The sequence below is a fragment of the Carcharhinus amblyrhynchos genome, chromosome 13 (assembly GCF_965287045.1).
Source record: "Carcharhinus amblyrhynchos chromosome 13, sCarAmb.v2.hapA, whole genome shotgun sequence".
Classification (NCBI taxonomy): domain Eukaryota; kingdom Metazoa; phylum Chordata; class Chondrichthyes; order Carcharhiniformes; family Carcharhinidae; genus Carcharhinus; species Carcharhinus amblyrhynchos.
The window spans coordinates 79164853-79188547 of NC_137336.1; positions in this window are offsets into that span (position 1 = coordinate 79164853).

Sequence of the window (23695 nt, forward strand, 5' to 3'; positions counted from 1 at the left end):
GTGGGGTTGTGATATAGCGGATCGGCGCAAACTTTTGCTAAAAATTGGCGCTATAGCTTATGAGGGTATAGGCAAGAAAAAACTGATATTTTATGAAAATGATTTCAGTCGCCATGGTCTCAAACCTTCACAGTTCACCTCAGGATTTATGATGGAAATGTTACAGAAAGATACGTCTACCATGCATGCTGTCCACACGTTCCCTCACCTCACCATCCAAGAATTTCTCGCAGCTCTCTCAATCCTTCTGAGTAAAGCACCGCAGGATATTAAATCCGCTCTGAATGAAGCGTACAGTAACAGTGATGGTCGCTATGAAATATTTCTGCGATTTCTCGTTGGCCTCTCTGCTTCAACTTCAGCTGTAGAACTGCAAAATGATCTGGGTGACTTTCCTCCAAATGCTACTGGGGAGGTGAAAGTTTGGCTGAGGGACCGTCTGAATGAGGATTTCAAAAACGTGTACAGTGAGGACAGCAAGAAAAAACTGCTGAACACGGTTTATCTTCTATTTGAATCTCAGGACACACAACTGATGCGAAAACTTTTCGAATCAATGAAGAAAACTGACCTTAGCGGTGTTTCCTTGAATGCCTTGGACTGTCGTGTATTGACTACTGTCCTGGACCATAGTGGTGTTATCAGAGAGCTGAACTTAATTTACTGTCACATAGATACTGAACACATTGCAAGGCTTTCACCAGTGTTTCATAAATGTGAAATACTCAGGTAAGCACGTTTCTAGATAATTTGTTCGTCCATTTTTGTTTTTGAATTATTTGGCCATGTTCGTCTAAAAGCTGGAAATTCCCGCCCGACTGTTGATGGGGTTTCAAATTGTACGCAATCCACCTGCTAAAATTCCAGTTGCAGGCGGGATCGGAGAATTCCGGCCTTGATATTTCTAGCTGATGGTATTGAGACGTATCTTGGCAGGTAAGTCAGAAGGATTTAAGTTTTTATTGCACCATACGTTCCAACTGTAATCTATCCAAATCACAATCCCAGAATGGAACTGTAGACACCTTATAAAATTGAATAAATATGATTCGACCAGTATTTTTGAGGCGGCCATTACAAATTTAATTCTCAGCTGCGACATATTTTTTTTAGGCTACTTTCCTGAACCAGTTAAAAATACAAACTGTTCTGGTCATGTACATTGATGGGGCGAAACACATCAGAGGTAATTCACACATTGGAATTTGAAGATTTTCGTTTCAACCAAAACTGAGAGACCTTTAGCCAGTGATTAAAAACTATGCAGTATAACACTAAATCATCATCGCCATCACTCCACCCCTTCTCCCGCCCTGCTCCCCCTCGAAAAAAAAGACTGCATGTTATTTTACAATGGCACTCAAAGTTCTCTGAAAAGAATGCGCGATTTTGTACAAATTGTTATCGACATATTCATATTATTTGCGGATCATTTTATGACACAATTTCTCACAAGACTTCTTCAATGGCATTTTTCTCTTCAAATTTTCGTGACAAGATTCAATACTTCAATAGCAGTATGCTCCTGATTTATTGTAATTAGCACCATCAAATAAGTGTTTTTACTTATATTGGCACGCGGATGAATTAATGTATTTCTTTTTGGCTGGTTGAGTGACGAGACACTCCTCCACCACCGTCCTCCCACCCCCGCACCCCAACCCTCCCCCCGCCCCCAATCATATCCTGGTCCCACATGCCTCCGCTTCTTCTAGGTAAGAATTGGTAAATAGTTTTTTTCTCAGTTATTGATACTTCTGCTAAGGTAATTCTGAAATATTACACATTTGTCATGGGGTTCAGGACCCATATCACAAGGTTGATTTCCTGCCTCACCAGGGTCAAGCATTGAGGAATATAGAATTTTTCTACTTGAACATAACATTTTTTCTATACCGTTCTGGCCTTCTCCTAAATTCAGTAGAATGGAAAGCAGACGGTGCACGGTGGACAGTGAAAAAAGGTTCCTCCGATTGCATTGGGATCTTGATCGATTGGGCCAGTGGGCTGACGAATGGCAGATGGAGTTTGATTTAGATAAATGCAAGGTAATGCATTTTGGTAGGTTCAAGCAGGGCAGAACTTACCCATTTAAATAGTATGACGTTGGAGAGCATTGCAAAACAAAGAGATCTAGGAGCACATGCTCATAGTTCCTTGAAAGTGGAATCACAGTTGGGCAGAATGGTGAAGAAGGCATTCAGCATACTTGGTTTCATTGGTCAGAATATTGAATACAGGAGTTGGGATGCCCTAATGAAGTTGTACAAGACACTGTTAAGGCCACACTTGGAATAAGAACATAAGAACATAAGAAATAGGAACAGGAGTAGGCCATCTAGCCCTTCGAGCCTGACCCGCCATTCAATAAGATCATGGCTGATCTGAAGTGGCTCAGTTCCACTTTCCACTTTCCCCCCATAACTCCAATCCCCTTGCCTACCAAAAACCCATCTACCCGCGTCCCAAACATATTCAGCGAGGTAGCATCCACCACCTCAACGGGCAGAGAACTTCAGAGATTCACCACCCCCGAGCGAAGAAGTTCCTCCCCAACTCCGCTCCAAACTGCAGCCCCCCCATCTCAAGGCTGTGCCCTCCAGTACATAAGTACATAAGAAATAGGAGCAGGAGTAGGCCAACCAGCCCCCTGAGCCTGCTCTGCCATTCAAGATCATGGCTCATCTCAGCTCCACATTACCGCCCTCTCCCCATAACCCTTAATCCCCTCTCTCATCAAAAAATCATCAACCCGAGTCTTAAAAATATTTAGTGAGGCAGCCTCCACAACTTCAACGGGCAGAGAATTCCAGAGATTCACCACCCTTTGAGTGAAGAAGTTCCTCCTCAACTCTGTCCTGAACCGCCCCCCCCTTTATCTTGAGGCTATGCCCCCTAGTCCTACTATCCTTTCTGAGCGGTAAGAGTCTTTCCACCTCTATCCTATCCATCCCATTTATCATCTTATACGTCTCAATGAGATCTCCCCTCATTCTTCTAAACTCTAACGAATACAAGCCTAATCTAGTTAGCCTCTCTTCATAGCTCAACCCCCTCAACTCTGGAATCAGCCTAGTAAACCTCCTCTGCACTCCCTCCAATGCTAAAATATCCTTGCGCAAGTACGGTGCCCAAAACAGTACACAGTACTCCAGCTGCGGCCTCACCAATGCCCTATACAGCCGCAGCAAGACTTCCCTACTTTTATATTCAATCCCCTTCGCGATGAAAGCCAGCATCCCATTTGCCTTCCTGATCACTTGCTGCACCTGCAAGCTGGGTTTTTGCGACTCATGCACAAGGACCCCGAGGTCCCTCTGCACCGACGCTTGCTGCAGTTTTTCTCCACGTAAGTAATAATCCTTCCTACCATTATTCCTACCAAAGTGAACCACCTCACACTTACCAACATTAAATTCCATTTGCCATTTCCTGGCCCATTCGCCCAGCCTATCCAGATCCTTCTGTAGACTCTCCCTACCCTCCGCACAACTTGCCTTTCCACCAATTTTGGTGTCATCAGCAAATTTCGACACCCTACACTCGGTTCCCTCCTCCAGATCATTTATATAAATGGGAAATAGCTGAGGCCCCAGCACCGACCCCTGGGGCACTCCACTAGTCACCATCCGCCAATCCGAATAACACCCATTGACCCCCACTCTCTGCCTCCTATTTGACAACCAGTCCTCTATCCACGCTAACACCCTACCCCCAACTCCATGCCCCCTGATCTTCTGTAATAACCTCTTGTGAGGTACCTTGTCAAACGCCTTCTGAAAATGAAGAAAGACCACATCCACCGGCTCTCCTCTATCCACCGCCTTAGACACATCCTCATAGAACTCCAATAAATTTGTCAGACACGACTTCCTTTTAAAGAAAGCGTGCTGTGTCCGCTCTATCAAGCAGTTCTCCTCAAGATGCTTCGCTATTTCCTCCTTGATGACGGATTCTAACATTTTACCTACAACAGACGTTAAACTAACCGGCCTATAATTTCCCGCCTTTTGCCTGGTACCTTTCTTAAACAACGGCATAACATTAGCCGTTTTCCAATCTTCCGGCACTTCCCCGGAATCCAGCGACGTCTGGAAAATAACCACCAAGGCATCCATTATCACTTCCGCCATTTCTTTCAGGACCCTCGGATGCATTCCATCCGGTCCTGGGGACTTGTCCACAATCAGTTCCTTCAGTCTGTCAAGCACCACCTCTCTAGTAACAGTAATGTCATCAAGACCCTCTAGTCCTACCACCTTTCCATTTCTAACATCCGGCAAATTATTCACATCCCCCTCTGTAAAGACTGAAATAAAAAAGTTATTCAAGACCTCCGCTATATCTCCATCCCCTACTACTAAGTCCCCTTTTTCATTCTCTAAGGGTCCAACGTTCACCTTAGCCAGCCTCTTCCTTTTTCTATATTTATAAAAACTCTTGCTATCCTTTTTTATATTAAGCGCTAGCCCAGCTTCATAGTTTATCCTACCCTTCTTTATCAACTTCTTTGTCAATCTTTGTTGACATTTAAACCTCTTCCAATCCTCTTCTCGCCCACTACTCTTAGCTACTCTATACGCCTCTGCTTTTAATTTAATACTTTCCTTTACCTCCTTCGTTATCCACGGCTTATTGCCTCTCCTCCGACAGTCCTTTTTGACCATCGGAATAAATTTCCGCTGAGCACCAAGAAAGATCTCTTTAAAGATCCTCCACTGTTCCTCAGCAGACCTACCTTCCAACGCTCTTTCCCAGTCCACATTCGCCAATTCTTCTCTCATCCTACCATAATCCCCTCTGTTCAAAAAAAGGACGCATGTCCGGGAACCCAATTTGTCGTCCTCCATCTGCACCAGAAATTCCACCATACAGTGATCACTCTCCCCAAGAGGGTCCTTCACCGCAAGTTCCCTAATTCTACCCGCCTCGTTACATAGCACCAGATCCAAAACAGCTCGCTCTCTCATCGGCTCCAACACACACTGTTCGAGGAAACTATCCCGGCAGCATTCTAAGAACTCCTCTTCGAGCCCACCGCGTCCAATATGGGTCGACCAATCAATGTGCAGATTGAAATCCCCCATAACTACGACCATCCCATTCCTGCACGCCGCACTTATTTGTGTGTTAACAGCTCTCCCCACCTCCAGATCATTATTGGGGGCTCTATAGACGACACCTACCAGTGTCTTCCTCCCTTTGCTGTTCCTAATCTCTACCCACAACGATTCCACCTTCTGCTCCTTGGCTCCAATATCATTCCTTGCTACCACCCTGATGCTATCCTTAATCAACAGAGCTACGCCCCCCACTTTTCCCTCCCGCCTATCCTTCCTAAACACTTGATAGCCCTGAACATTCAGCTCCCAGTCCCTGTCATCTTGCAACCACGTCTCTGTAATGGCCACCAGATCATATCCATTTGTGTCGATCTGCGCCACCAGCTCATCCACTTTATTCCTAATGCTTCGCGCATTACTGTGTAGGGTTCTGGTCACTCTATTATAGAAAGGATATTATTCAATTATAAAGATTGCAGAAAATATACTTCCGGGACTTGAGTTATAAGGAGGTGCTGGATGGACTGGATTTTTTTCCTCTGGCGTGTAGAAGGCTGAGGAGTGGTCTTACAGATGTCTACAAAATAATGAGGGGCACAGATCAGCTAGATAGTCAATATCATTTTACTGAAGGTAGGGAAGTCTTATACCTGAGGACATGATTTAAGATGAGAGGGGGAGTTACAAAAGTGTCCACAGGGGCATTTGTTTTCACCCAGGGGATGATGAGTGTCTGGAACAAGCTGCCAGAGGTGGTAGTAGAGGGGGGGGGGGGGGGGGGGAATTTTGTCTTAAAAAAAACATTCAGACAGTTACGTGGGTAGGATGGGCATAGATGGATATGGGCCAAATGAGATTAGCTTAGGAGTTATATAAAACATAAAGAGCGGCGTGGACAAGTTGCACCAAAGGGCCTGATTCCATGCTGTGAACCTCTATGACTCTGTCATAGAATGACCTGATAATTTAAAAGCCACACTCTTATAATCACAGTTTCGTGTTTTATTTTAGCCTTCCATGTTTCACAGAAACAACATTTCAGCCCTCAATACGATTTCCCCTTACCGTGGTCCGCACAACTCCCTGCAAATTCAAGGATACAATCATATTCGGGATCGCCACTTAAAGCAGGGACACTTCACATGGAAATAATTCTATAGCTGTGTTCAGGGAATCTGTTATTCGTTGCTAAATCATGAAGTTCTGGACTTTTCAAACCGTGAATTAGACGATGAGCGAAACAAACTACAAATCATTCCTGGAGTCTTAGTATGAGCAATGTATGGGGTTTGCTGCAACGCTCACAGGGAGGATGACAACATTATGCAATTTCTAATGGACTTCATGCTGGCTGGACATTTCAATTAGTTAATTTTAGCCAGTGGGTGTGCAAGCATAGCTGTCCGGTTTAAATCTGCTATTTGCATTACGGGGAGAAATAAATAAAGAAACAAAAAAGAAACAACATGCATCATTTTTGCAATATAAGAGCTCTTTATCTGTTGATTGCAAATGGAATACAATGTTGGCAAGTGTGAGATTATCCACGTTGGCAGGAATAATAGTTATGGGACTACTACTTAAAGGGCGAAAAGCTGCAGCATGCAACGGTGCAGAGGGACCTGGGGGTCCTTGTGCATGAGTCGCAAAAACCCAGCCTGCAGGTGCAGCAGGTGATCAGGAAGGCAAATGGGATGCTGGCCTTCATAGCGAGGGGGATTGAATATAAAAGTAGGGAGGTCTTGCTGTAACTGTACAGGGCACTGGTGAGGCCGCAGCTGGAGTACTGTGTGCAGTTTTGGTCGCCGCACTTGCGTAAGGATATTTTATCCTTGGAGGGAGTGCAGAGGAGGCTCACTAGGCTGATACCGGAGTTGAGGGGGTTGAACTATGAAGAGAGGCTGAATAGACTGGGCTTGTACTTGGTGGAGTTTAGAAGGATGAGGGGGGATCTTATTGAGACATATAAAATGATGAAGGGGATGGATAGGGTAGAGGTGGAGAGGTTCTTCCCGCTCAGAAAGGACAGCAGGACTAGAGGGCACAGCCTCAAGATAAGGGGGGTGGGGGGGGGGGGGTGGGTCCAGTTTAGAACATTTTTGAGGAGGAACTTCTTCACTCAAAGGTGAATCTCTGGAATTCTCTGCCCGTTGAAGTGGTAGAGGCTACCTCGCTAAATGTATTTAAGACGTGGGTAGATAGGTTTTTGGTAGGCAAGGGGATTAAGGGTTATGGGGAGAAAGCGGGAAAGTGGAACTGAGCCACTTCAGGTCAGCCATGATCTTACTGAATGGCGGGGCAGGCTCGAGGGGCTAGATGGCCTACTCCTGCTGCTATTTCTTATGTTCTTATGTTGATTAAAGTTATAATCCCAGCTAGCTCTTTGCAAATGGACAGATAATTATCTGTGATATTGATTGACCATGCTTTCTTAAAATGAACGCATTATAACATGTTATATGTCTTCAGGCGTAGAGCGAGTCACAGTTTAGCACTATAGTCAAAAAAGAGCAACTCCAAAAGCGTGTCGTAATTTGTTTTCTGGTATAGCCCTGGAACTCGGTACTGATGTTAAAAAAAAGAACAAAATGAAGATTATTCTTATTATTATTACTGTACTGCCACGATGGGGAGACGGGACGTTATTGGAAATTTTTAACGACTATAATTCAGTAAAATATTTCAAAATAGAACAGGATATGCTTGCAGAAAAGCTATCACAGAACAATTGAGAAAGAGAAAAAGATGGAGAAATCACATTGTTTTTCATTTTGTGTTTATCCTGATATCGCAGCAATAGTTATCTAGCTCCACGGTATGCTGTGCAGTATTTTTAAAAGATATTTTCTCATTTCTCTGTGTACAGTTCTGGTTACCCTATTATAGAAAGGATATTACTCTATTAGAAAGATTGCAGGAAAGATGCTACCGGGACTTGAGTTATAAGGAGAAGTTGGATAGACTGGGATTTTTTTCTCTGGAGTGCAGAAGGCTGTGGGGTGATCTTATAGACGTCTATAAAATAATGAGTCGCACAATGTCATAGTTAATAATTGTTAATATGTTGCATTTTATTAAAGTTGAACCGTTTTCCCCCTTTCTCTGTCCTTCATGTGAATTCCATATAGCAGTTTCGTGTTTCTGCATGGCACTTTGAACACATCTCGCTGTATCTAACCGTTTCCATCATCATTTCAACCTGACCCTATTTCACGAATTTCATAACACGATAACTTATTTTATTCAGGGGCGTCGCTGGCTGGCCAACACCTATTGACCATTCCTAGTTGCATTTGTAATGGTGGTAGTGGGCTGTCTTCTTGAAATGCGATAGTTCACATGCTGTAGATTGCCCATAATGCTATTACCGAGGCGATTCCAGAATTTAACGCCACGACTGTGGAAGTAAGTTGCATTATGAAGAAGTTATTAGAAATACGAATAACTCATTGAGTTACCTTCCAGAGGAAAACCAAAATTACCTGAAAGAGATATTAATATCATGTAGGCAAATATGTCGGAATAAGTTGGGGCTAGTGAGAATAGTTATGTATGATGCAGCTGCACGCAGTGCTATGACAATTAAAAACAAACGTCCTTGTATACTTAACCTTCAGTTCCTGGATGACTCTACTGTGCGGTGTAAATAGACAACTTGGTGATTTGTAGCCAGACATGGAAGTAAACTTTGAAGCATTTGATGGAATTGTCATCAACATCAGGAGGCGGACCCAGGCATAACCCTGGCTAAGAGCGAGTTTGGGAAAACCCAAGTCCCGTTTCTCGGCCATAAAATTGTAAATAATCAGACGGCCCATCGACATGTGAAAACAAGATATTGGAGAGATCCCAATACCAGTATTAAGAAGAGAAATGATGAGGTTTCTGGGTCGGAGTGATGTTGTACAAGCAATGAGTGCTAAATTTCAAAATGCAATACTTTTGGTCTAGGGTGGCTCCAAATAACACATATAGCTTCTGACCTGGTTATGTCAGTAACCCCAAGGTGTTGACAGTGGGGATTCAGTGATTTTATAACTACTCAAAAGTTAAAAGGTGCTGAATTGAGTGCCCCTTGTTGTTTATACTCATTTCCGGGTATTTATGTGGCGCAGAAGTTATTTGTTACTTGTCAGGCCAAGCCTCGATATTGTCCAGATTTTGTTGCATATGGACATGGACTTCTTCAATATGCATGGGAGTCACAGATAATACCGAACATTGTGCAATAATCAGCCAGCATCCTACTTTGGACGTTATGCCAGAGTGAAGGTCATTTCTGAAGTAGCTGAAGGTGGTTCGAAGTAGGGCACTACCCTGAAGGACTCCTGCAGAGATATTGTGGAGCTGAGATGCTTGAACCCCCACAAATACAACCATCTTCCTATGTACCAGGTATGACTCCAGCATAAGAACATAAGAACATAAGAAATAGGAGCAGGAGTAGGCCATCTAGCCCTTCGAGCCTGCCCCGCCATTCAATAAGATCATGGCTGATCTGTCGCGGCTCAGTTCCACTTTCCCGCCCTCTCCCCATAACCCTTAATCCCCTCTCTTATCAAGAACCCATCAACCCGCTTCTTAAAAATATTTAGCGAGGCAGCCTCCACCATTTCAACGGGCAGAGAATTCCAGAGATTCACCACCCTTTGAGTGAAGAAGTTCCTCCTCAACTCCGTTCTAAACCGCCCCCCCCCCCCTTTATCTTGAGGCTGTGCCCCCTAGTCCTACTGTCTTTTTTGAGCGGGAAGAGTCTCTCCACCTCTATCCTATCCATCCCATTCATCATCTTATACGTCTCAATGAGATCTCCCCTCATTCTTCTAAACTCTAACGAGTACAAGCCTAGTTTATTCAGCCTCTCCTCATAGCTCAACCCCCTCAACTCCGGTATCAGCCTAGTAAACCTCCTCTGCACTCCCTCCAGTGCCAAAATATCCTTGCGCAGGTGCGGCGCCCAAAACTGCACACAGTACTCCAGCTGCGGCCTCACCAATGCCCTATACAGCTGCAGCAAGACCTCCCTACTTTTATATTCAATCCCCCTCGCTATGAAGGCCAGCATCCCATTCGCCTTCCTGACCACCTGCTGCACCTGCAGGCTGGGTTTTTGCGACTCATGCACAAGGACCCCGAGGTCCCTCTGCACCGTCGCCTGCTGCAGTTTTTCGCCACGTAAGTAATAGTCTTTCCTACCATTCTTCCTACCAGCAGAAAGGTTGACCCCTTAAATCTATTGATTCCATTTTTGCTGGAGCTCCAAGAAGCCGCATACATTCGAATGTGACCTTGATGTCAAGTGCTGCCACTTTCAGCTCAACTCTGGAATTCAGTTCTTTGTTCATGCTTGAATAAATTCTGTACTCAGGTCAGGAGCTGAGTGACCGTGGCAAAACCCAAAGTGGACATTACTGTGCAGGTTACGGCTAAGCAGGTGCTGCTTGGTAGCATTGTTGATGACCACTTCCGTCACTTCACTGATGATTGAGAGTAGACTGATGGGGCAGCAGTTGTCTGGGTCGGATATGTCCTGTTTTGTGTTCACGATATATTTGAGCAATTGTCGGGTAGATGCCACTGTTGTATCTGTACTGGAAGAGCTTGGATATAGGAGCAAGCAAATTCTGGAGCACAATTCTTCAGTACTATTGCCGCAATGTTGCCCGTTGTAGTTGCCTTTGCAGTATGCAATGCTCCCAACTGTTTCTTGCTATCACATGGAGTGAATTACATCGGTTGGAGACTGGCATCTGTGACCCTGGGGGACCACTGTAGGAGCGGAGTTGAATCATCGTTTCTGCATTTCTGTCAGAAGATTGTTGAGAATGCTTCAGCCTTATATTTTGCCCTAACATGCTGGGTTCCTCCAACACTGGGGATGGAATGTTTCTGGAACCACCACTTACAGTAAGTTGTTCAGTTGTCCAACGCTATTCACGATCGGATGTCACAGGACTGAAGATGTTGGGTCTGATCCGTTGACTGTGGAATCACTTATCTCTGCCTATTACCTGCATTTGTGCTGTTTGGCATGCAAGTAGACCTTTCTGGCAGCTTAACTAAGTTGACAACTCATTCACAGATTGTGCCTGATAATGCTCCTCCAATGTTCTCCTGCGTCCTCTACTGAACAAGTTTTGACCCCCTGGCTTGACGGTAATGCCTGTCATAGACATATGCTGGGCGAAGGTGTTTCAGATTGTGCAGGTATATGGGTAATTTTTCTTGCAACCTTGGTGTTAGAAGCTTTAGTCTTTCTTAGTTGTTCTGCCAACGTACAGTGCTAAAATGCCAGGTTTTGTTTAGTTATTGTGCACACAACTCTGAATCATTCTTCGTCCAATTAAACACCACCAAATCATGACAAATAGGGCTTTCCAAACGACTCCTGCAGAGTGACATCTTATGCTGACTTCTTGCGTTTTCTTCCATGTGGGCTTAAAAAAAAGGATTGCACGTGATTTGGAGTAGAACATTCAAGCTCAATCTTTTGCCAGTACAGGTAATTATCTGCAAAACAATATCCAAAGCAAAACATTTTTTCTCCTCCAGTGATAGCTGCTTATGAAACTTTTTTGGTGCTGAAGGGGCTGTGAAAACATGAACAGAGCCTAATCATATTCATGTATTGAAAATTTCTTTGAAGAGCGTTAAGTCACAACATTCCCAAGGGAAATGTATTTGTTTGTACCTGCCTCTCAATTGAATATTAAACTTGATATCTTTTAACTTTTATCATTCTGCAGATTTGCAGCATAATATCCACCAACATTGCTTTGGCATTTTAGGTTTGCAGTTTACATTGAAATCTCAGTAATCTTTTCCGTTCTTGATAAGTAATTAAAATTATTTATTTTTAAGTCAGCACATGATTGAACAAAAAAAGGAGGAATTTAATTAACGAAACATAGAGTCATTATAAGCAAGAATGAATATACAGTAGCTATGTCCAATATTCACTTTGCTAATTTAAAAAGTGCATCAACTTCTCCACATTCAACCAAGATAGCTGTTGTATACTCAAGTTATGAACAGCCTGACAAACAATATAATCCACGTACGCATTTATAGATGCAATGCCACGTACCAAATATGCAACCATTCATGGTGAAGAGTTTTTATGGTGAGATAATGAAAAGTTGTTCCTGTTAGCTGACCCTATACAGACAGATTTTAAAATTTAGGGAAGCCTTGAGGGGAGCATGTATGGAAGTGATTTTCTTTTCACCCAGTGTGCGTTAATGACCTAGAATCATTTCCCTAAGCGTATGGTAGAAGCTACACAATGAAAGATTTCCAAAGGAAATTGTATGGGTTTGTGAAATAAATGCATGATTACGTGACTCAGGCGATTGGGCCAGATTGGGTCGTTGTACAGAACGTTGACATGTAACTGGCCCAGGTTGTCTTCTTATGTGCTGCAATTCTCACAGATGCTATGGCTAGAATATGATTCCACATTGGGGTGAAATTGAACACAATTGCAAACGGCCAATATGCAAATTCACGTCGAGCAGTTCACTTATGTGTGAAACGAAGAGTTCAAAATTTGATAACAATAATGACGAATGGCTGTTATTGTAACAAATGGGCATCATTGCCGAACTGCAAATTCATCTCTCGGGAGCCAATGAAAGTATCATGTTGAGACCAGTAATGTTCTTATGAGGTGTCTACCTTGCCTAAACTTTCTGCGATCTCATACACATCTATCAATTCCAACCGCTAATACCAGATCTACAAACAGAACATCCCGAACCTCTCTAAACCTACCTTATAACTAAATTACCTAAGCCCTCTGCGAAATCCAGTACATCCCCTCTACACCATCTCCAAGACAACCACACCATTTATTGTGTCAAATGGTGCGCAACCCTTTAGTTCTGACCTAAAAATTGCAATATTAAAATCCCTGGTTTAGTTATAGTTCCCTGTATTTGTTCAGTGCAAGGTAGTATATGCTTGGCTAACTGCTTTCATTTTTCCTTGCTCATTTACAAAAAAAAAGTTTGCTGGCTGAATTGTATTTGCAAACAAAAAATTACATAAAACACCTTTGTATTAAGTACGCGTCTGGATATTTGATCACAAGATAGCAACAATCAACAATGATGATTTGTAAGAACAATTGTTAAATTTCGACTTTCTGCCTTCAGGCTTGAAGACAATCATTTGAAGGATTCTGGAATGCGTCAATTACTTACAATATTGCAAAGCAAAAAGTGCAAAATAAAAAGATTGCAGTAAGTAAATTATTGCTGAATTTCGGTTTAAAGGTTCAATCATGAATCGTAAACATGGAAATCGTTTTATTGCCGTCTGCAGTTTTTTTGAATCATTGTTATTTTGTGCTTTTGTTAACTCTAAAAAAAGCTGAAACATTTTCTCAGTTACAATGTTATCTTTGCACAATTTGTCATATAGGTTGGCCAACAACAGTCTCACAGACGCTTGTATCGATGAACTCTGCTCAGCAATCAGCGAGAACAAATCACTGAAGCATTTGCAAATATATTCATCACAACAAGCGGGCGAAAGATTTAATAGTTTCAGTGATGAATCAGTTACTCAGCTCAATAACCTGTGTAAGAAAAAACGTATTAAAATTCAATCAAGGTAAATACTGTTTCTTCATTTAAAAAAATGTATTTGTTATTGGGATGGAAACATTTTCAAATTGTAGTCTGGAAAAAATATTATATCACAGTATTGTTTCAAGAGCGGATAATTTAATTGATAACAGCTGAACAAGTGAAGCATTTTTCTCTCTTGATTACTTGTTTTTTTTCCTTTTCTTCTAATTTCGTTTGCGAGTTTATTTTGTTTGTAAAAAGAAAACACAAGAAGGAGAGTAAATAAATAGTTGTGACGTGATTGAATTATGATAGTTTTGGCTGGACACTATCGACCTGATGAAGGAAAACATTGAAGGATACTCCAAAACTTCCATTGTGACTGTCATGCCATCCGATAACATCAAGACTAATCTCTAATCCGCATTCAGTCCCCTCCCCACTCCACATATCAGTACGCACCTGGGAGCGCAAAATCTTGACATGCCACCCTTATGCATATTAATTTTTGGAGCATCCGAAACTCTCTTAGGCAGGCTATTCAACAAAAACACGGTACTTTGAGGAATTAATTTCCCATCAACTCAATCTGAAATTGGAATAAGCATGGGAACACCAGGTTGAAGCCCAGCAAGTTTAATTGGAATCACGATCATTTTGAGCCTTGCTCCTTCACCAGGCGAGTGTTCTTGGAGATTGTCTTCGATCAGAAATGATCGTTGCCTTATCCTGCGACTGCTGTATGATTTAGATTACCCAACCAACAGAAACAATCACTCAGCGTCTGAGCAGAAAACCCCTTTCAGAAACTTGTGCGCTTCAGTCATAGAATCATTGAATCCCTAATATGCAGAAGAGGCCAGCCTGCACCGACTCTCAGATAGAATAACTTACCCAGGCACCCTACCCTGCCCTATCCCTATAAGCAAACACATTAACAAGGCTAACCTATCTGATCCCCAATTCTTGGATTAATAAGTCAGTTTGGCAATGACAAATGCCCCTAACCTGTTCGTGTTTGACTGTGGGAGAAAATGGGGATCCCCCACAGGAAATCCAAGAAGACATGTGGAGAATGTGCGAACTTTCAGCAGTCAGTCACTTCAGGCCTGGATGAAACAAATGTCTCTGGATCTGTGGGCAGCAACATTAATCACTAACAACGTGCTGTCACAAATCAAAGTGGAAATGTAGGCAGAAGTATCATAGTGGCTACTCAGCACCAGAAAGCCAGACACGTTGCCACACAAGTGTTTCTTCTTCTTCTTCGTCTTCTTCTTTGCCTTCTTCTTCGTCTTCTTCATTCTCTTTTCCCGCTTTGTTTTCATTCTTTTTCTGCCACCAATTCCTTCCCTTTGTTACTATCAGTACAATACTGACATGTTTGTCACATTGTCCCGCAAGGCATCCTCTTTATACTCCCCTATTTGTGTCACAGTTCCACTGATGATTTTCTGCTCATTGTGTCTACATGAAATAAATCAAACGTGTGATTGGCGCAACGTGTCTGCTAGCATCTGTGGAGAGATAATTTGAGTTGACAATTCGAGTGTGAATGACTCTACTTCAAATCTGAACACCATAGACACGCACTTACTCAGGTAGTGGGGCAGCGGAGCGGAGAAGGTGAGGCAGAATAGAAAGCAGAATAGAAGACACGTTGGAGTTAATGTGAGATTGACTAACATGACATGGACACAAAATAAAGGCAATGTTAATGTAATATTGAGTTCCAACGAAAGTCCTGCTATTAGCATAGAGCTAATACAGCAAGAAACAAAGGTCACTGCTCAGTCAAAGCAATACTAAGGAGACAACGATAGATGAGCCTGTTGGAAATATGTGTTGGAATAAACACAACTATATGGTCAAGGAGAAGGAAATAAAAGTTCACATGTAGAAGTTGCAGAACTCAGTGTTGAATCCAGAAGGCTGTATGCCACATCGCAAGATGAGGTTTTGTCCTCCAGTTTCCATTAGGTTTCATCGTTTTCGTTGTCACTACATGCTGTTAAAGGGTAAAGAATGGTCTTTGCATCTTAAACCCTTTATATCTATAATTGTCTGCACTTGCAATAATTTTGTCAATTGTTGGAAACTGAATTTTTATAATATGTTCATTTTTGTTACAGTGATGAGCCCATCTCAGGAATGCAAAGTGAAATATAATCTGAACCGCTGATCGAAATCTGCCCGACATAACATCTTAATTGGAAAATATTTCCCTTATATTGAAATGCCAAGGACTGGTAAAACATGCTATCCCTTTGCTGGCTGAAGTCATACTGTGTTTATTGATTTTTAGTATTGAAATCTTTGTTACTGCATCCCTGATCTCCAATTAACTGGAGGTCAGACAGATAAATAGCAACTGAACTTGTGTGCTGGTTGATGTGTAAGAGGAACGATTGTTGGGGTCAAGAGCACACATCACAATTCAACATATTCCGATTCAGAAGAAGCAAATGTGCATTTTATTCTTATCCCAGACAGTCTACTGTATGCCTGGACGTTTTTTTTAATGTGGACTTGCTATAAGATTAATATTTTGTTTTTGAAGCACATTCTTCAATTAGCGACAATTGTTTTTTTCTCAATAATTATTTAGTAAATACGTTTTAGACTGGCAGTGTACAAGTGTGTGATATATTTATTCGCAGCCAAATGCACAATTAAGAATAAATTGTGTCCTATAAAAAACATTCGCTGAATTTCTTTTTGCAAAATTGTTAGCATTGCACGTGTAAAAATCTTACCTGGTGCACGCACGTAAAATACACTACCATATAACCTCGACATGTAATCCCACTCATTAAAAAGTGACGCAATTAAATGGGTGTTGCAATGTAAATTGAAGATATTTTTCGCCCTCTGCTGACTTGGGTAAGGCAACTAAATTGGGACTGAATTTCTCAGAAACATAGAAATCAGCAGTTGGATTAGGCCACTGGGGTCTTCAAAGCTGCATCATCATTCTTTATGATCATGGCTGATCATCAGATTAATCGGGAACGACGTAATAAATGCTTAGTAAATTATTTTAACTTTTTTTATGGAACGTGTACACCAGAGGCAAGGCCCATACTGATTCACCTTTCAGAAACTAGTACTGAGCTGCCTCCTTTAGCCTCTGCTGTCCCCGAGGTTACACGCACAGTGTCCATAGAATACAATTCGAGGGTTTTGAGTCAGACACAGTGATGCAGCGAACATATATTTCCAAGTCAGGATGGTGAGTGACTTGGAGGGGAAATTCCGTGTGGTGATGTTCTCCGGTACCTACTGCACTTTCTAGTTGAAGGTAGTCATCACGGGTTTTGAAGTTGCTACCTAAAAAAAAACTCGGTGGATTACGTCAGTGCATCTTGTGGATGGTAAACACGAGTGTCACTGTCAGTAGGTAGTGGGTAGAGTGATTTGTTGTGGAAGGGGTAGTAATCAAGTGACCTGCTTTGTCCTGGATGCAGCTGCACAAAATGGTGTATGCATTTTGTTTTGGTTTCATGGACAATATCTTAAAACAACCTGTAATTTATTGTTCCCCAGTTTATTACTCTGCACGATATGACAATTAATGTAGTCGGATGTACTGGAACATTTAGTTTTGCATTTAACATTAAAATTTTAACCAAATACAATTTTGACTTGTTCATTTCCAGTTCGCATGGTGTTTCACCAAACGATATACAATGAGTGTTAACGCGAGTGGGCGAAACGACCACGATGGACTCAGGGTGAAGTTCAATAAGGGCACAGCTTTATTTTCTTTTTACGTCGACGGAGAAGCGCAGTCAGGACATACAATCGGACTGTCCCGAAAGTGCTCTAAAGACTCCCCCACAACGGGCTACAGTTATACCTGAACTTCGCGTTTCAAATACCAATCCGTTATTTACAGTATTTGGCTTTAGCCACCCTGTTTCGATGTTTTCGAATGATGGAGCAATTGTTTTAAGTGTGTGTTAATCGTTTTTGCCTGGTTGGTTATCAATGGTTTATTGATCTCAAGAGTTTGGAGGGGCCAGGGACGCTTCCTTTACTGTGTTAATTTTAGGTGTCTCCATGGGTTGTTTGACTGGTTTAGAAGTCCTGATTTTGATGGGGCGGGGATATGTTCTTTAATTTAGTTCCTGTAGGTGCCATCCTGTCCAATTTCCCTTATGTGCTAGCCCTCATTTGCATTCTAAAAGCATGCTCTTGCCTACTGATCAGTGTCTGTTACTTTATGATTTTAGTGGAGGGCTCTGAGGATAGATTTAGTTTGCTTCCATTTTGTCTGCCCAATTTCATAAAATTTGTTGTCCCATAACATCCTTAACTCCAACCTCTCTAGGGCATTCATACTGTCCCATTTCCGTAATTATTTGTACGGTACCTGGGGAGTCTGCCCCATCACAACCCCTGCCCTGGCTAGTCTTTCTTCAGGCAGAATTGAGTTGTGTTCGCCTTCTCTGTTTGCAGTCGTTCTTCAACAGCAAACAAATTCGGGTAACATCTAAATTCAAAATTTAAATTATAATCTCCCTGTTCCTAAACTACCACTGCCACTCACGTCAATCTCATTTTACAGTTCATGATCTAACCTCTCCGAGCACGAACGAAGTAGAGTTGACATTTAAACCAAACCCTACATGTCTCACCAACTCTTTCCAGCATGAGTCTAGCAAAATGTTTTTGACTTCCGTGGAAAGTCAAACCAATCTCCTTTAAACGATGCCTCACTGCAGATGTCTAACAGTGCAAATAAGAATCCCTAAAAAAAAAACTTTCCCTCAAACATCCTTCTTAAGAATACTGCTGTGAACAATCAGTTATAGAAACATGGGTGTCTATGGGCGATTGAATCATCAAAACAGACAAGACTGAGATGAAACAACTTGACTAATAGAATGGGCTACTTACAAGGCATGGCGTGTGAGAACACGAAGTTGAGGTGGACGTGGATTTTACTGCATTAATATAGATCGGAATTTCGAAGGTTGTCCTTGGAAAAGAAGAGACTGATGTCGAGGAAGAAAAGGGAGCGTTGAATGTAGATTATGTAATGGTAAGGGATAAGTTGAAAATTGGAAACAATATTTGTGGTGTTGAACTGCCTAGAACACATGAGAAAACACGCCAGCATAGCAAATAATTAATCCGAATCATTTGTGGGCATCTTGGGTCTGTGGTTAAAAAAAAATGAGAGAAAAAGAATGTTCCAGTATAGTACCACAAGACAGACATTAACTACGATCCAGGCTGCTATTCTTAGAGACTTTTTAATTTAGATGAAGTAAAACAAACTAACTGGAAAATGGCTAAGGTGAGGACACGTTCTGTCAGACGAGGGCGTATGTTGATAGGGAGGGCTGTTATTTAGGGGGTTTCTGTTCAAGGTCTGATTGAACTTAGCATAATTATGTTAGAAGTGAAACAGTCGCATCAACGATAAATTCGATATTTATTTCGGCATTGTTAAAAAAAAGCATTTCGAACAATACGGTTTTTGCACTGTTTTAATCCCGCTAATCAAGGATTCTACAGTATTTATTTTGTTGTTCATACATACTTCAGTATGATTTTTGCGAAGATACTACATGCATTTCAATATTATTTCAGATAATTGTCATTCATCATACAATGATACAGATCTGCAAATAACAGCAAAATTTATGGTAACAGAAATTATCATTAAATCGATCAAACAGTACCAAAACTCATAACGTGCATTGACGAGTTGAATGAAACCGAAAAATTAGCTGCTCTTCATTTCAGGGCTCGAAGTTCGTGCCAACGTTCGTATCTCGTTTTCATCATTTGTGGAGCAATAACAGTCGACAGGGGAAAAGAAAAATCAACCCAATTTCTGCTCTTTACTTTTGAGACAAGATCGTGAAGAAAGTCTCTTTACACAACAGCAGAAGCAACAGCAATACTTGCTGAGCAAATGAAAATATTGGTCAGAATCTCAGCTTACTAAGGGAGATTGCAAAGTGCCGAATCAACAGCTGTATTGCTGCAGACGGTATGTTGATTAAACTACATTGTATTAATTGGCGGATGGAAGTGAAATAAGGCTGTGATTGGAATGACGGCCTCAACTAAAATGGCAAGAAGTCAGGAGTTAAATATGCAACATTTTAACCGTTATGCCTCATCTCAAGGACAAAGATGAGAAACAAAATAATGATAAGGAGATCAAAATGCTGCCCTATTATTTGTTTCCGCATCACATGATTAACATTTTAATGTTAATGATGGGAGTCAAGATACAGATGTTACATCAAATAATCCTGCCGGCCTGAAGCAGGTCCAATAAAATAGTGCAGAAAATATTCTGATTCGATTGAGTTACTTCTACTGAATACAATTAAAACCTTCGCACAATATTTAAGTCACGGGTAGATAGGTTTTTGACAGACAAGGGAATTAAGAGTTCTGGGGTGAAAGCGGGAAAGTGGAACTGATCCACTTCAGATCAACCATGATCTTATTGAATGACGAGGCAGGCTCGAAGGGCTAGATGGCCTACTCCTGCTCCTGTTTCTTACGTTCTTACAAAACGTGTTAAAATGCTTTCATTCCGTGACGAAAACTAAACCATCTGATAACTGCAGTGACTTGAGCATGCGTTGTCCTTCTGCTGAAAATTGATTGTGCATCAATCTGAAATATATAGTAGCAATACGATAAATTAATAATTATCGATTCCATTCTGCCATTTATTCTGCACAGTGATAATGTTGCATTCAAAATTAGTATTTTAAATTTCATCATTTATTTTTGGAAGAAAAGTTTGGTAGCAAACCCTTACTAACTTCTTTCACGCGTTCTCTATGATAATACCTCTGTGACTGACACGCATCTTACCTGCAAATAACCGTTGTCTTTACCTACATTATAAATTGTTCTTCACTGTAGACTTTCTATTCTTGTGAACCTGTGCTGAAGATTAAAAGACGTGAACCTTTCACAGCACACGTCTTGCAATCATGGAGTGCTTAAATACAAAGCATGTGTGTGAACTTCTATACTACTACTTTTGTAATTCTACATGTCATCGAGTTTCAAATCAATTAAAAATTCGTTGAATATCTTGTTGACCTACACTAAAGGTCTTTTTGGCTTTATCCATCCTAACCTAACAATTCATAATCATCATAATTTAAATTAGCTAACAGCGCAGCCTTCATAACAATACGTAGATACCCCTTTGAATCTCCGAGACCAAAAGATTCCTACAGTGCAGAACGAGGGCAATCGACCTATCATGGCTTCACCAGCACTCTAGAAATGATGTATGCCAAACATTCCAGCGTACCCCTGTAAACCTGCACATTCACCATTATCCGTCCACTTCGCCAGCATATCTTCGGACATTAAGAAGCAGTTTAGCATGGCAAATCCACATAACATGGAAAACAATGGGCTGTCGGAGGAAGATAGAGAACACGACGATAGTCACTTAGATATGGGCAGAATGTGCAAACTCCACACTGACAGTCACCAAAGACCAGAATCAAGCCTGCGTCACTGCCGTTGTCTGTCACCAAAATGAGACAACACGAGAGTCTGGCCTGCAGTTAGTACTCTAATTGTGAGTAGCTGCGGTTATATAAACTTTTGGTCTCGGAATCTCAAAGGGGTATCTACGTATAGTGAAGAAGGCGGTGCTGTTAGCTAATGTAAATCATGATATTGTGCCCATTACGTAATCGATTTCTTATTCCCTACTCAATGTTGGTGAGTTTGGTGCCTTTCTATTACAATATATCTTCTTTTCTCTGATTTTCTGGATAGTTACACTGAAAGCCATGTGTGTCACAGTTATGTTTCGTTCCAAAGTCTGGATTGAGAGACATCTGAACAATGAGACCTTAAGATTGTAGTTAACTAAATTTCTGCCGAGTGCAATAGCCGATAAGACCGTAACAAAATTGGGGTTTGAGCTGCCGGGTTTGTTATTGGTCACCCCCTTTTTGCATGCTGGTTTTGGCAGATAAATGTTGCATCCAGTAATTCGAGGTATCCATAAGGCATGGGTTGCATACTTATCTTGCACATTATTATATGGGAAACCACACATTCCAGTGGCAAATTGATGATAATGAGCCTTAGCACTCCTTCTGCACTTTTTTTTTCTTCTTCCCCTACTTACGAAAGTTGAAGTTTGGTAAGTATGCCATCACAATTGAGCGATACTGTTAGTCGCGTCATTGATATTAATGTTCCCTCTCTGGAGGCAATCGGCGACTTTCAACTAGAAATTTATGTCCCAAGCTTTGTTCAACAGAAATGCATAAATATCAACTAATATGAAGTGACATTCCTGCAAGAATAGTGTAATTGAGTAATCTAGTTGCCCAGAATAATGCTATGAGAAGGAATGTTCAATACGCCATTGTCGCTAGTGCATTTTAAATTGAGATGTTAAATCTGCAATTCAAGGCAATTCACATTCGTGATGATCACGAAACGATCATCGATTGGTGTAGAAAGGCATCTGGTTTGCTGTTGTTTTTAGGGAAGGAAATGTTTCTCCTCTCCTGTACTGGTCTATATGTGACACAAGATCAGTCTTACAGAGCTTGTTCCGTCATTGCCCTCTAAAATATTAGAGTATGCCAATGAATGCAAGGAAAATAAGAAAATAAAGGCAATGCTAGCCATTAAACAATGAGGAAATTTCATGACAAAAATTCGGTTGAAAATATTGTATTCTTGTTCATGTCAACATTTAACCTAGGAACTATGTTATTCAGGGGAGCCATCACCAATTTGACTTTGCTCATCACCATACCAATTATGATAGGTCATCTTTTAACTGACTTTCCAGTGGTTCGGGACATAATCAATTTTGGAATCGGGGTCTCTTGTACATCAGCTTTAACATCGATTTCCTGAAATGCCTCTTTCATGCGCTCAGTGATAAGTAGATGTATCAGTCTTGCTGTTCATCGACGAACATTTTAGCTAGTTGCTCTTCTTTGGGGGCAAACACCATTACATTAATAAAAAATGCAATTGCAGAGTCTCACAAAATTTGTTTTGCAGTGTTGATGCAGCTATACATTTGACAACGCAAATTATCTGCCAGTTCATATTGAAATATGCTGTCGTAAGTAATGCAACACATATTGGTGAATGCAGGTATTATCGGCCCGTTACTTTCCATGAGGGGCAATAGTACAACACTTAGCTCCTTGTTTTTTTTAAAAAAAAATTCGAATGAAGTGACGTTCACTGGTTTTACATTATTTTCTTCAGTACAAATCTACCCTTTCTATTTTGTTGTTTTGTTTAAATCCAACTTATTTGGTGGAATGGTAACTCAGAACCCTTGGCTCTTAACATTAATCAGAAAACATGACCACTATGATCGTCACCTGTAAATAAGTTCATCACGAAATAATATGATTCCTTATCGAAACGTTGGTATGGTCGTGGTAGAGTCAAATATTTAACTTTTGAACAGTGTAGAAGTAACAAATGGGTAATGCAAAACAGACCTAATTTCTTTGATAACCGCTCGATTGGAGTCGATTTTCTGCAATTCAGAAATAGATTCGTCGGTCAGTAAGTTAGTCAGTTCGCCATTTTGACTATCGTTGCTCAGGTCCAATTTCAACAATGAACGATTATCATTGAGGCCTTTGACCAATTCTTGCACACAACCATCCGTAAGTTTGTTAGATTTCAATCTGTTGGAACAAAATCATATTTTCGGTTTGCACTAAGAACAGACCCACGAAAATGATATGATATTAAGAAATAATTGTTTTGAATTTGGAAAATCGTAGGAAAAACTTGCACATGCAGTATTCATTATATTGTTCAACATCGAAATAATTGTGGTCTTAATGTAAATCAGGAAGATATTCAGATTAATTTATATAGTCGTCTGTTTGATAACAAAACATATTTATCAGACAGTTTTTTTGTGTTTCAGGATAAAATAAATAAACATTTTCTCACTCACTCCAGCGTCTGTATTTTGCAAGCCTTTCTCATCAGAACAGAAGAGAGCACTTTCGCTCCTGAATCTCCAATTGTACTTTCATTCAGCCTGCTCATAAA